We start from the raw sequence: 12,056 nt of genomic DNA, 5'->3' as shown, positions 1-12,056 counted from the left end.
TTATAAGTGGAATGAAATTCAGACAGAGAGAGGGGGAAAATCATAGTAAGCAAGAAGGCTGAAATTCAGTGGAACCTGAAAGAGAATAGAGAAGCTAGGAGAGTCCGCTATGTTCATTGCCATGTGACAGAGCAGCCAAGTACAAGAATCACCAGCAGTGAACCCTAGGACGCAAGTTTTTGGGAAGAAAGCATGGACTTGATGATGCCTGGATTTGAACTAATTTCCTAGCCTCAAAACTGTGAGCTAATAAATTCCCATTGTTTAGGATGAACCATTGCATGTATTTGCTTGAGTAGTCCACAAAACTAAAACATAAGCCATGAAAGTTAACATCAGCAAAAATAAAAGATACCGACAGTTTGCAACCCCTGATATGATACAGAGAGACAAGCACTTCACCTCTGTGATATCTGTGGTGATGCTTCCTAAAAACTTCCATGCCCTAATTCTCAGAACTCAAGAATATGTTACATTACTTGGCAAAACGGACTTCGCATATATGATTAAGATTTTCGACCTTCAGTTAGGAAGATTATCCTAGACTATTTGTGTGGGCTTAATCTAATTGCATGAGCCCTTAAAAATAGAGAACTTTTTCAGGGTGGAGATAGAAGTGACATGTGGCAGGAGAAGAGTTTAGAGTGATTTGAAACATTAGGAAGGACTTGACCCTCAATTGCTGGCCTTGAAAATGGAGAAGAAAAGTACAGACCAAGTGAAGTGGGTGACCTCTAGCAGCTAAGTACAACACCAGGCCAGCAGCCAGCAAGGAGATGGGGCCTGAGTCCTACAACAAGTAGCTGACTTTTGCCAACAACCTGAACGAACTTGAAGTGGACTTCTCTCCAGAGCCTCCAGTAAGGAATGCAGTCCTGTCAACACCTTGGGTTCAGCTGTGTGAAACCTGGAACTCAGACCTATGGAACTGTGATATAATGCATTTCTGATACTTTAAGCCTCTATGTTTCTGGTATTTTATGGACACAATAGTAAACTCATGCAATTTCCTTCCCAGTAATGTATAACTTCAATCTATCATAAGAAAACTTCAGACAAATACACATGGAAGAATATTATACGAAATACCTAACCAGTACTTTTCAAAAGTATCAGAGGCATGAAAAAGGAAATTTGTGAAGAACTGTTACTGACTGAGGGGTGCGATGCTAAACTGACAATGACAGTGAAATACAATGTAAACTCCTGGATTGGATCATGGAGCAAAAAGAGAGATTCATGAAGAATCTGGTGAAATTCAATTGTCTGTAGTTAGTTTGATAGTATTGTAGAAATGTTAATTTCTTAGTGTTTAGAAATATGCTATGGTTATGTAGAATGTTAATGTGGGGGAAGCGGGGTGAAATAACAGAAATGTTTGTACTACTTTGCAATTATTGTCTAAGTCTAAAATTGCTTCAACACAAAAATTTTGAAAATACATGGAATGGGGGTGAGCATCTTGGAAGAGAATCCTGGGACGGTAGAGGAACAGTTTAAGAAATGCTGCATTTCCAATATGCTGATCACACAGAGAATGTGAGGGGAAATACACATTGCCAATGCCAAGTGAAACAACAATAAAAAAATGATTCCAAAGAATCTTCCCTGAAAATGAAGATTTAAGAATAACTTAACCAATCTATATAGTGTTATACTAATTTTTATGTAAACATAAGAATGTTATATGGTAAAAACCTATGACTAAATGATTTTTAAAGAGCTCTTTTTATAAGTATCAGTAAACATACGACATGATAAGAAAACAATGTGACAGCTTAATTGGCTGCATTTTCTATTTAATCATGGTATGTGAAATAATGGGGAATTTTACAACTGATGGCATTTTTGTTTAATAGAATACATTTTTATCTCATTTAATCCTTACACCAAACATGAAATATTTCTTCTTATTATTATTTAAAAAGGAAGAACCAGACATATAGGGATCTTAAGTAATTTGCTCAAACTCACATTACTAATAAGACGAATAGCTGGAATTGAAAGCCCCTCTGTTAGACTACAGGGCCTCTGTTACTGTTATAAAATATATTACCCACATAACAAATCAACCAGTGGGCAGCAGGACACAGACTCAAGGTGCTGGACTCATAGAATTAATGCTCTGACCCATTAGGCTGAAGTTTCTAATGTGGCATATTCAGTAGGAACTAAGAATTTCTATAGATTAAATTCTATAAATTTAATTAAAATTCTAAATGTACTATAAATTAATTCTATAGAATTAAAAAAACTTATAAAATTCTATAAAATAAAATTCTGTAAATTTCACCTATTTAGAAGAGTGAAATACTGAAAATTAGAAGATAAGCACGTGGAGATTTACTCTTTTAGATGTTAATTACATCCAGATACAAAAAGTTATTATGACTGAGAGTATATTATTTTCTTTAGATACAATAACAATGAAACATGCATTATTTTGAACTATGTATTTAAATTATAAATTTTAGCCTTTTGGAGATGAAGATAGGGGTGACATTTGTGTTTCTTCTCATTTTGATGCTTCTGTACTTTTTGTGTGAAACTGAAACACACACAAAAAGTTAACAAATGTAATGCATCAGGGATTATTCAAAGGCACTTGCTAACTTTTGAGAAAGTTGCATAGAGGAGCAAATGAGGGGTTTAATTTCTATCTGTATTTTGTCCTTTGTGTTATGCTACTCAAAACAAAAGGTTTATTTTACACCTTTTCAAAATGAAACATTCTAGAATTGATGTTTGCTTTCAACATTGTATGCTTTGAAAATGGTATTTTAAAATTCACAAATTTGAATAAACAAAAAAGAAAAAAAAGTGTCGAAATCCTCAAAATTCAGAGAAATACCCACACACTAACTTTTTTGATGTTTTTGAAGTCATTAAGTAAAAAAAGTCAAACTAATTTGGGTTCTTTGTAAATGTTTCTCAGAAACAAATTCAAGATATTTTAAAAGCGCGCTCCTTTTTACTTTTTGTATTTTCAAGGTACTATATGTTCATGATATATTGAAGCTATTAAAAAAATAAGTAAACTTAAAGATAATCACTCCAGATTCTATTTACATTTCATTATGTAACCATGACACACAACTGTTTAGTAGAAGTATTATATTCAAATGGATTTAATGCTGGTCACCATCTGTTTACCATGGCTCCTTCATTGTGTATGTCTATTTTGATACATCTATTAATAGACAGAGACAGATTTTTTGGTTGTTTTTATTTTCCCCTAGAAGGCTCATGGGCTGTATATACATGTGTGTGTGTATATATATACACATATACATACACACACACGTAAACTCTTTGTCATCTTGAATATATGAAATTTTCTTTATTCTTGTAGTTCTATAATTTAATCAGAATACATCTTCATATTACACATTCAGTACCAAATTTACCTGGAACTTATTGGTGTCTGTCCATTTATACAGATTCATTTCCCTCATTTTATTACCCATTATTGTTTTTTCTGATTTACTAATCTCAACTCAAGCCTTAATTGTCAGTAATTTAATTTTTCAATTGTCAGTGATATCTGTTTCATACCTTACTATATCTAATGTATTTTATTCTTTAATGGCACTGTTTTAATCCTTGATGTGTTTCTTCAATTCTTTATTCGTCCCTCATTGAGTTATTTTAATCATCTCATATTTGAGGTCTTTTTTTTTTTTAACCAAATTTACATTCTCATAAAATTTTTCTGGTACACAGAACTTGTGGTTAAATATCTTTCTATGGACTATTTTATTTCCTGAGTCTATTCTCCTCACTTAACTTCTGCCTCCTGTATTTCCCTTTCTCCATCTCTACTCTTCTCTGTCTTGATCACTTTTGTGAAGTATATTGCTGTACCATTTTCCTTTTTTTTTCTAATGACTTTCTTTTCTTTTGTTTTTCTTTATTTTATTTTTCTGAGAGACTGAGTATGCAAACTTAAATATATAAAAATTAACTCTGACCATAACCTACAAAACCAGTCAAATAAACCAGACCACAATCTCTATAAAACTGACCCTATATAACCAGGATCAATAATGACAGGTTCCCTGATTTTTGTCCCCTCGTCTAACTTTGGACTAATTGTAGAAAGCCAAATATGCTCCCGTGACCAATCACATAGAATGCCCCACTTCTAGTTTGCTTCCAGCTTCGCCATTCCAATAGCCTCCATACCTGAAGGCTTCCCTTTTTTCAGCTGTAACGTTTTCCCACTGCTCTATCTGACTTAAGAGTCCTTGCTAAACCCTGTGATGGTGGCTAATTCCCTTGCTATATAACAAGCTCTGAATAAATAGCCTTTGTTTGTTCTCATTTGGGGGTTCATATTTTTCCCCATTGACTATTTTTGTTATTTTAGATTCTTCCTTGGTACTAATTAAGATGTCTGTCCTCTTTTGCCTAGCAGTATTATCTCTTGATTCTTTACATTGTTTCTTGTTCACATCTCCTTATTCTCTGTCTTTGAACAGTTTCTCACTCTTCAGTCTTTAGAGGGAGCAATACCTCCAAATTTATAGGTACAGGATCAACAGATTCTCAATCGCAATTCTAAATACTGAGGGAAATCTTGATAATTTCATCTAGGCTTTTCTGTTTCAACTATTTTTTAAGAGTCTTTGAATATTAGTTCCTTAATCTTCAAAATTGGAATGTTGTGTAAAAACATCTAGATTAAATCACAATCTAGAAAATTTTTTGTAGAAAATTCAAGATATCATCACCACCATCACCACCACCATCATCATTATGTCATTTAAGCACATTGAGCTATAATCTTGTTACATGAATATTCATTTCTGAAATAATATAATGAGTATAAATGGAACCAAACATTATAAGTGAAGTCAAAGAATACATTTATTTAATTTTTAATGCAAAAGAACATATGAGAAGTATGCTATTATTCTGTGGACTTTCTCATCAGAAATTATTTGAATGCATCATAAATCAGTAGCAATACAAGATTTAAGGGAAGCATATATTCTACACTTGAATTTATTTTTTCAGCTCATTAATTTTGTAAATATAAACTACCTTAAAATTCTATAGTAAGAAAATTACTTTAAATGTGAACTCTGATGTAGGCATCTATTCTATGTCCATTTAGGACACTTCTGTATTAACTGCCAGGCACAACAATAATTGCTGCCATTTCAAAAATGGAGCTTTTCATTTTGGTCATAATAAACTTTCCACTTAGATTATGGGTTTAATTATGGAAAAATTTTACTGTGGCATTTTGTTGAAGTATTGCTTTAATTATTTGATCTAAAAATAATCACTTGACATAAGCAAAAAACAGTAAGTTGCTCTTTTGATTAACATGTCCATCTTTTTAAGTATATCAGGCTATAATTTTAAAATGAGTTATTAATTATTTGGTTATAATTTTAATTTTTGGTTATAATTTTAATTATTTAATTCTTCCTTTGATGAGTTGGTTTTCAAATATTTTCTGAAATTCCAATGAGTACTGAGAAAGAGTGTATTGAGGCTCAATTTCTGAGGCTCTGGGTTTTGCATGCTTGGAGCTATTATGGAGAGATCTGATTAGACCACACTCCTCCAGTATTGCCATTAATTGACTGGAAGATTATGCTTTCTGGAGGCCAAGAGTTGTCTGTCCTTGGCTTTATATCATGTTTGTTTGACCACAAATAATGCCTCACTGTAGTTTGCAACCAGGTGAAATCCAAGACCCTGTTTGCTCCTCTCTGGTAGTTGACCATTAGACTTAACACTTCTGTAAGTAGCTAACAGGTTTTAAAAACAGGTTTGTATACTTTCCTTTGTATGCTTTACTGTTTATTTTTCTAATGTCATAATTTCTCCTTTAATTTGTTTTACACATGGGAAATTGGAAATTGTACCATAATGGGAGAATTTTGCACAGTTAATGCTGAAAGTTAGGGAGGTTGAGTACTTTTTCTAAAGTTGTCCTATAAAATAGATCCCTACGTTCCTTCCCTAGCTGAAGTTCTATTACAACAGTTAGCCTGCAAGAAAAAGCTGACATTGTGAACTCAGAAACCACAGGGCTGGGCAGCTCAAAATCACATCAACCCGAACTTCCCCCTTGATAGCACCAAGTCCACCCAGGGTTACAATTCCGCCGAATTGCTAGTGAAATGTTGTTTCCTTTTGTCAGGAAAAATTCATTATCTTTATGAAAAAGGAGGAACATTCCAAAACCTATTGTCTCCAATTTATGTGATTAATTGATATTAGCCAATATGTGCAAGCATAATAGGAGAAAGACAAGTTAGAAGAGCTTCCCGGAGACAGAGTCTTGAGTATGCTCCTTTAGATCTAACTCAGCAATTAATTAAACAGATTTTACCTTCCAGTAAGGTTTTCTTCAAAGGAAAAGTGTGGAGGATCAGTAAACATGTACTGGAATCCTATTTGCCTTCCCTAAAACAAATGTTAAACATTTGTCTTCCGTGAAGGTATAACTTCAGGTTTATTCACTAAAGTATGTTCAATTTCCTCAACATCCTTCCCTTAATGAAGGCTATAGAAAGGTAGGATAGCTTTGAAATTTTTCCCAAAAGAGATTTTGTTCCTATTGTTGATTTTGTTTTGTTTTGTTGGTTTTGTTTTGTTTCTAAATACAGAGATAGCTGTATCTTTGGTCATAACTATCTAGAAAAAAACACAGCATGAGTCATCTAGGTATTATCTAGTATCTTAGAAAGACCAAGAGGAAACTGTATTTCTTTTGCTTAGCCTATTCTCAAATCACCCTCAGAGTGCTGCTTACTTCCATGGGGATGGCGAGAGGCTGTAACGAGCAGACTTGAATCACTGTAGGGACACAAAAGGGCAGTAATTTCAATTTTATTTATCCAAAATGGCATTATTTGTGTTACCTGGTGTTTCCAATTGCAAACCCTGTTTCATTTGTGGGCTCTGTCTGAGTGATACTTATATTAATGGTTAATACTGCTTAATGTATTCCATATTAGTCCTTCCAAATTTTTCTGCATGCTCAGACTTTGGGATGCTCTACTTCTCCGGTTGCCCGATGAAGCAATCCTCTGTATTTGGCTCGTTCCCCTCTCCTCAGATAGCTCAGTATATGGAGCCCATCAGTTTTCTCAGCACAAGGAATTGGTCATTTATGCTGACGCTTCAATCTGGCACCTGGGGCCTATTCAACTCTGGTAGTGTTATTGGAACTTCAGCTATAAAACTTAAATTCCAAAAATCCAATGGCTTCATTTTCTCTCACCATGGGCTTTATGGGATATACCTTTCAAGATAAATTATCCTCTTCTTATAAGGCATGTTGGGAAGCAGATCTAAATACAAAGATCCTGAATTTCTGTTGATTCTAAATCCTGTTTTTCCTGAAACATTTTTTTTTTTTTAATTCTCAAGATCCTTCTTGTTGGATTTGCCCATCTTTCTAAATGCAATTATCTGAACAGATCTATTATGACTTACCTGGCAAGTGACAAAAAATTTCCTTCTAGGTTCTCAATAATAGAAAAATTATATTTTCGTGCTTATGTTCCTTTTGTCAAGATGTGTGCGTGTTTGCTAGATGTTTAGTCTTATTTAACAGTCTTTCTTATTTGTTACAGTATCTATGGCTAGTAACTGGTATTTTCTGGGGAAAATCTGAATTATAGCACCACAACAAATCTCATCTATATATAATCTGGGATGGCAAGATTGTTTTTGATCAAATTGTCCTATAAGATTAACTAAAACTGGTTAAATGGTAGTTGGTGGGATTTTTGGCATCACCTTAAAGAAGATACCTGATATCTAAGTGAGAGGGTTTGGAACCTTCCTGCCCCTGCTTTTGTGTTTGACTGAAATATTAAGAAATATGCCAGGACACAGACAAGAATGAAACTTAGTGAGAAATTCTTTAGCTTTTAAGGTGACTTCTTATGGATAAAGGCTTGCCTCCTATCCCATGAGCATATCATAGGAAGGCTGTCTGTCCAATGCTTATATATTAAGATCTGGGACTAAATTCTTGCGTTTCATATCATGAAAGAAAATTATAATTTTATTACTTTTGTAATTTGTATATAATATCTTTTGAATTCTGGTGCTACTTCAACTTATTTTTATTAAACATTTGCAATGAAGATGATTCAAGGTTGTAGCTACTCAATCAGAAATTAATGTAACAGCTGAAAACTCTGAAGGATGGATTTCACAAGCCCCTTCTCTTTTATTTATCTGCTCTATGTGTGTGTGTATATATATATATATATATATATATATATATATATATATATATAATTTTTTTTATGTATTGAAAATTTAAAATACTAGGGAATTTCAGTTTGGCAGCCTAACTTCAATAGGAAATAATTTAATAAAAGAAAAAAGTGTATGATTTCAGATATTATGCTCTATATAATTAAATGGTAAATGTATTTCTATATTAAGTATAGAAGCTTAAGTAGATTAAGAGCAGCATTGTATCTATTATTGACACAAATCTGATAAATAGACCAAAGGCATTACTCATGACTTAGTAGGGAAAAATGGAGGTACAATTAAATATGAGACAGGTAATCAGACAACACTTCCATAAAATATCTTAGCAGAAGACATCTTTGTCAACTAATTTTTCATGTAAAGAAACTGGCACATACAGAGATACAGAGGTAATAAAATAAGTGGTTTTTGGCCAAAACAAATATAAATTACTTAGTAATTCACAATATAATTTTCCTAATATGCATTAATTTGGTCTATGTGGTTTCACATGATCATGATCTGAAAATCAGTGAAAAATAAGATATGATTGATGGGAGACTGGTTGAAATGGAAATCAGACAGGTTGGCTTGGAAATCTCTGAAGGCAGGAGGGTACTAAATTTCTAACACAAACTAATATGTTTTCTATATATTTGACTCAGTATAAAATTTCTTTCAGAACTTTTTCACTTAAAATGTAACAGTCTCTTGATTAAAGAGTGTTAACAAAAATGATACTGTTTATTAAAGTTTTAAATTGACAAATGACACTTGCTAAGTATTGAAGCCAAATTTCTAAAAATAATCACCTATTGAACTTCCCATGGCAATCTAAACCACCTACTTCAATTCTGCATAGTATGAAAAACAGGAGGCAGATTTTCATTTATGCACAATGCATTAAAAAGTACACAATTTGAAAAAGACTACTATTACTTCCAACATTACAGAAATTATTTGTGTATTAGGGAAATGGAAACAATGTTAGCTTTTTTTTAACAGTATTATTTACATACTGTACAACCCATCCATAGTGTGCAATCAGTGGCTCTCACTATAATCAGAGTTGTGCATTCATCACCACAATCAATTTGAAAACATTATTATTGCTCCAAAAAGAAAAATCCCGTATCCCTTATACCCTCTATTATTGACACTTAGCATTGGTATACTACCTTTGTTACAATTGATGAAATAATACTATAATATTACTGTTAACTATATATGGTCCATGGTTTAAATTGATTGTACTTTTCCCATATACCTTGTAATAGTCGCATATATTTTTTCAGTTCATGTAAGATCATTCTTACATTTGTGCAATTAACCACAGTCATCATTCACAATAGGGTTCACTATGTTATACAGTCCCATGTTTTATCCTCTAGCTTTCCTTCTAGTGACATAAAGGATCCTAAACTTCCCCTTTCAAAAAAACCATGCTCATAATTCAACACCATTGATTACAGCTTTTTAAGCAAATTTTTGTATTTGTATTATATTTGATTTTATTTTTACTTTGAAATAATCATAGATTTATAGGAAGTTGCAAAGATAGTACAGAGAGGTAACATGTACCTTTTGTCGAGTTTACTTCTGTGTTTCCATCTTGCAGTCTAAAATTGTCTACTTTAATTGTGCTTAGTACAAAAAACAGGTTGTCAATTTCCATTTGTTCCTAGTACATCATGGAGTACAATCTGAGGGAGTATAAGAACTCAAACATTGAAAAAAAATTATACATGTGTAAGAATGAAAGCACCATCAGCTTTTTAAGCAATTCTTACATTTGTATTATAATTTAAAATAATTATGTGGAAATAATTATGGATTTACAGGAAGTTACAAAGATAGTTGTAGCAACCTGTGGCCTAAGCAAAACAGGCCTGCAGATCTTTGGTGCACAGCAGTCTGCATGACCTAGGGAGCTAAATGTTTAACCTATTGTCTTTCTAAGCCAGTAAAGAGAAAGAGGTTAAACTGACCTTAAAATGTAACTTTATGCAAGCAGGCAGGAAGTGATGGGCTCTTAGTCTCACAAAAAGAGCAAAATGTAATTGTTCAAGTGTTATTCTAGTCCTTCCTGCACCACCTCTCAGGTCAGAGTGACCTGTTCCTGCATCTATGCTCCCCCCACCCTTAGGAAGGCCTTTGTCTTAAACTCTTATAAAAGGCTTTCTGCCCTTTTTGCATCACTCAGTTGTCTTCCCTGTGAGTGCGATACCTGCCTGGCTTCAGAGAGCCGTCATGATCTCTCACGACTTCTCACCCTGTAAGTAGGCCCTGAATAAAGGTTTATGTATCAGAAAATACTTGTCTTCTTTGGCCTCTGGACTGGCATGGCCCTTCTGCGCTGCAACAATAGTATTAAAAGATCCTGTGTACTCTTCACTTGGTTTCTCCCAGTGGCTACAGATTGTGTAACTATGATATTATATCAAACCAGGAAACTGACATTTGGTACAACGTGTGTGTATACTTGACCATTTTATCACCTGTGTAGATTCCTATAACCACTGCTGCTGTCAAGATAGTGAACTCTTATGTCACAACAAAGATCTGCTGTTGGCATTTTAGCAGTTAAGTGTAGAAAACCTTACTTCTTTTTATGTCTGTTCATCCTTTCCTTTTTGTAATATAAATGTCTTAAATATTTCTTCTCCATACATTGTTCTCCTAATCAAACAATGTTACTCTTTTTGCTTTGACCATCAAACCATCAAACATAATTTAGAGAAAAAACAAGAAGAGAAGGAAGTTTATTGTAATGCCCATATTTTTGCTCCTTCCTTTGCTCTTTCCTTCCTGTTGTTCCAAGGTTCTTTCTTTCATCATTTCCTTTCTTTTCAAGAATTCCCATTAAACATTCTTTTGGGGTGGACCTTCTGGCAACAAATTCTCTTAGTTTTCCTTTGTCTGAGAATGTCTTTATTTACTTTTTAATCCTGAAGGATATTTTTGCCTGATATAGGATACTGGGTTGACAGTTTTTTATTTTCAGCATTCGAAATTTTGTGCCTTTTGACTTCCATGGTTCTGATGAGAAATCTGCTATCATTGGAATTGTTTTCCCTTTTTCAGTAGTGTGTAAAATTCTTTTTGCCACTTTCAAGATTTTTCTCTTTGCCTTTGGTTTTCTGAAGTTTGATTAAGATGTCTTTTGGCAAGCATTTCTTTGGATTTATCCTGATGGGATTCACTCAGATTCCTGAATCTGTCAGTTTATGTCTTTTGTAAATGTGGGGAACTTTTAGCCATCATTTCTTAAAATACGTGTTCAGCTCCACCCTCTTTTTTCTTCTATTGTTGGGACTCCCATGAAAAATGTTAGATCTTTTGTTGTAGTTCTACATATGCCTCAGATTTTTATTCATTTTTAATTTTTTGTTTTTAGTCTGTTTTCTTTCTCTGGTTCAGATTGGGTAGTTTCTGTTTTCTATCTGTTCTATTTTCTCTGATTCTTTCCTTTGTCTTTTCCATTGTTGTTGTTGAGACCATACATTGTTTGTTCATTTGTTTTTATTTAGGTTGTTATAATTTTCAGTTCTAAAATTTCTATGTTGTTCTTCTTTATTCTTCTGTTTCTATGCTGGGACTTTCTGTTTTTTGTTTTGTTTTTTCATTTATTTCAAGGATATTGCAAAGTTAGAGAATGGCCCACAAACCACCCTCACTTCTAACACCTACTACAGAGTTTGGGGCCTCCCAAGACCACCCTCAGATTCAATAATTCACCAGACGTACTCAAAAAAATCACTGAAAGCTGTTATGCTAATGGTCTTGGTTTATTACAGTGAAAGGGCATAGATTAAAAT

Source organism: Choloepus didactylus, chromosome 4, assembly GCF_015220235.1.
Source record: "Choloepus didactylus isolate mChoDid1 chromosome 4, mChoDid1.pri, whole genome shotgun sequence".
Classification (NCBI taxonomy): domain Eukaryota; kingdom Metazoa; phylum Chordata; class Mammalia; order Pilosa; family Megalonychidae; genus Choloepus; species Choloepus didactylus.
This window is presented reverse-complemented; position numbering follows the sequence as displayed.